General features: G+C 36.8%; 1 long non-coding RNA gene across 1 annotated transcript; it reads right to left on the minus strand.

Moving 5' to 3' along the window:
- Nucleotides 1–215: 215 nt before the first annotated feature.
- LOC129715544 (uncharacterized) lies at nucleotides 216–3,494 on the minus strand. Its single transcript, XR_008726521.1, has 3 exons — nucleotides 3,158–3,494; nucleotides 1,916–2,061; nucleotides 216–428 (listed from the first exon to the last, which is right to left on the minus strand). It is a non-coding gene; the product is annotated as an uncharacterized LOC129715544 (long non-coding RNA).
- Between the last annotated feature and the right edge of the window lie 291 nt (nucleotides 3,495–3,785).

A 3,785-nucleotide genomic window follows, 5' to 3' on the forward strand; every position in this document is an offset into this window, starting at 1 on the left:
GACGGGTGCGGGCTGCTGGAGGGCGGTGGAGTGGCCAGGGTCAGCGGGCAAAGAGTAGGAGGTCCTGGTGGGCGGATGGTCGGTGAGGCAGCGAGGTGAGTAGGCCCCTCTAGATCTCGAGGCCCTAAGCTTAAGCTTGTCTAGCATACGTAAATCCAGCCCTGATTGTGCCTCTGTTTAAGGAACATAATCTTCTTCTTGATTTCTTGTGATTGTTGATTTCATTCCTAGTATTCCTAAATCCTTATGTCATTTTCATCAGTTTAAATATTTCACTTACCAGATGCCAAATGGGTACAGCCATCTCGTTAAAGATATGACATGCATTGGTTGTGACAGACTTTACTTTGGCACACCATAGTGTCGAGAACACCCAACGTTCATTGACAACATAAACGTTTGTGCTGATATTTGCTGTTGCATATTTCCTGAAAGTACAATTTGCACAAAACAAGGCATTAGCCAAATACTTTCAACAAAATGTCAAATTATCCTGAACAAGATGGTTAGATCCTCTGTTCAACATTTGACTTTCATTAGAACAACCATTTTTTATTATCTGCAGTCATCTGGTGCACAGCCTTGGAAGCACAAAAGTTACTTGCACTATATCTGGAACTTCAAATTTATTTAAGAATGTAAAATCTGCTGCAGTTGTCCTGATCTAATATTTATAAATACTTCCATCAAACCTCAAATTTTCCATTGGCAACTTTCTACAAGACAATGTCAACATCCAATCCTAATGTACGAATACTGGAAAAACTAAGTCTGATGATTGGCCGCACTGACTAAACTCCGAGAAATCCATAACATACCATTCTATCCTATCATTGAAGTTCCTCTAGAAAATGTTGAGGATGAAATTAGGGAGACTTACTTGTAAGTACTTGTGGGACTTAAGTCAGCACTAGTATTATTTCAGATTTGTTTATTGCCACAAATTGCAAGGTGCAATGAAATCTCTTGTTCACAAGAAGCTCACAGAGTAAGGAGTCATGTTAAATGCAGAATTTAATCAGTTTATTTATTCATGTGTGTATATATTTATATCATGGTATATATGGACACATTTATCTGTTTTGTACTAAATGCCTACTATTTTCTGTGTGCTTATGCAAAGCAAGAATTTCATTGTCCTATACAGGGACACATGACAATAAACTCACTTGAACTTGAAATAAATGTGTGCATTGCGTTTATGTGCCTGTTAATCTGCTGCAAGTAAGAATTTTATTGATCCATTGTCGGTACGTATGCCAATTATACTTAAAGCAGCAGAATGATACAAATGGCACGAATTGTACAAAATTGTTCCTTTGCAGAGAATGATCCTTAAAACTACATAATCTATTGTGAAGCAGATATGTGAAATTTAGAGAGGATTTAATCTGTTCAGAATAAATGCCTAAATTATGCACCTAGAAGCTGAGGTTCGGAGTAGGGAACTTGATTTAATTGACACATTTTAAAAGTGCAATTCAGTACAAATAACTTAATTGATGCACGGTGGCACAGCGGTAGAGTTGCTGCCTTACAGCGAATGCAGCACCGGAGACCAGGGTCCCGACTACGGGTGCTGTCTGTACGGAGTTTGTACGTTCTCTCCGAGACCTGCGTGGGTTTTGTCCGAGATCTTCGGTTTCCTCCCACACTCCAAAGACGAACAAGTTTGTAAGTTAATTGGCTTGGTAAATGTAAACATTGTCCCTAGTGGGTGTAGGAAAGTATTAATATTTGGGGATCACTGGTCGGCGCAGACCTGGTGGGCCGAAGGGCCAGTTTCTGTGCTGTATCTCTAAACTAAAAATCAAATTCACAAAATAGTGCATCTTGGTGCTATCAGTCACCTTTACAGAGTTTTCAGTTTGGTTCACATTCATGGTTGTATTGTGATATTTCAAAAATAACTCACCTAATCTCTGCTTCACTGATGTTGCTATAACGAATATTAATTATATGAATTTTGTCTTGCTGCAATTTTTCTGGGTCAAGTTTTTCTCCCAGAACCTGCTGGAATCCAGGCGGGGTGCTATTCTTATGGTTGGGCAGCCATAGGATCTACAAGGAATCAAGTATACAAAGCATATAGAAAAAGGAGCATATTTGAGATTTTTACTGTTATATATGGGCAGAAGATGAGTTGAAGCAACACAGAGCCTACCATTATTGTTGAGGTGGAAATACATAGATTTGACAATAGGATAGATATATTGACAAATCTCATAATTAAACAATAATATGTTCAATGATGATAATATAGATTATTTATTCTACAATATATCTTGCATGCACTGATGCATTTTCCTGCTTTTCAGTGTGGTCTGGCAAAATTTGAGAACTCGATATTTTTTTAACTGTATAACTCAATGAAAAGAAAGTTGCCTATCATACAGGTACACCCGTTTCCAATTGCTATTTTATTATAAATGTGTCAAAATTCTGTGCAAATGCACGTGCAGATATTCTATCTCTAAGCTAATCAGTCTTGTTTCCCAAGACTTGAAAACAAGTATTCCCAACTGATTCACAATGATTCTGCAGAGGGGATGAGAAAAAGATAGAATCTAATCATCTGACACTCTCCCTATTAATTATATGTGTCGAAAATCACACTGTAGAGTTGCCAAATCTATCACGGTGAATTCGTTATCTCTTCCCTTAAAATGTGAGGAAATGATAATTGCAGTATTTATGTGTCTAGCCCAGCCAAGTCCTCTGCTAAGTAAAAGGAATAAAAATCATATCATTTTATAATGGCAAGAAATACCTCAGAACTAGAACATGACCACCTACAGTGTCTCTAGACTGATGCAAATGCAAGAATAGAATAGCCTGTTTGATACACTAACCCAGGAACCTCCCTGTCAGTGGATATAAATTGCTATTACATGCTCTCTACAATTCTCCATTCTTACCTAATTATCATCATAAACAGGTGTAAATGTTCAGTTAAAATTGCTTTACATCTGGGAGTAATTCCTTGTAAGATGAATTAGTCTTTATAGCAATATAGTAAGACATAAATTTAAACATAATCTCATTCGGGTCAACTTGTTGTAGAGAGCAATGATATAGCTTTAGTGATCTATCGCAATGAAGATTTTCTGAATTTAACTTGACAGGCCCATTTGAAATTGAAACACTATTTCCTTACCTGATTGTGATCAATTGTGGAATTCAAGATGGTTTCTATAACAGCATTGTGCGAAGTGTTGTAGTATGGATGAGATCTGTTACTTGGAGTGCGCAAGTCAAAAATTACATATTTCTTTGTTTTTTTTGCAAGTTTCAGCACCTCAGCCAGGGAAGAAACTTTCTGTTGCTCAGCAATTTGTTGTGTTTCCTTTGGTAGTGACTGAACCGTGTTGTAAGGTTTTTTCTGTCAAGTAATATAGTCGACGAAGCATATGGTTAGGCCAACCCACAGAAATATGTTATTATTTACCACACATAACCTTCATATTCCATTTGTTGAGTGCCTACCTTAAAAATTTACGTAGGTTTTTAACTGAAAATGACAGTATCAATTTTAAAGTTCCTCATACAATGGGAATATTTCTCAATTGCTATTAAGGTTCTTTATTTAATTTTGGTGATAGGTTCATTAAATTGAGAAAAGTAACTATTGAGTGATAAACATTTATTGAGCACAAACCTTTCTGTCACCATTGAACTCTCCAAAGCAAGTATATTGTAGGTTAGATGTAAATTATAACTCTCTGAATGGTATCCCATCCAGTGATGTTAGATATAGATTGGCTAAATGCAGCAGCTCTATTCAT

Source organism: Leucoraja erinacea, unplaced genomic scaffold, assembly GCF_028641065.1.
Source record: "Leucoraja erinacea ecotype New England unplaced genomic scaffold, Leri_hhj_1 Leri_1232S, whole genome shotgun sequence".
Classification (NCBI taxonomy): Eukaryota; Metazoa; Chordata; class Chondrichthyes; order Rajiformes; family Rajidae; genus Leucoraja; species Leucoraja erinaceus.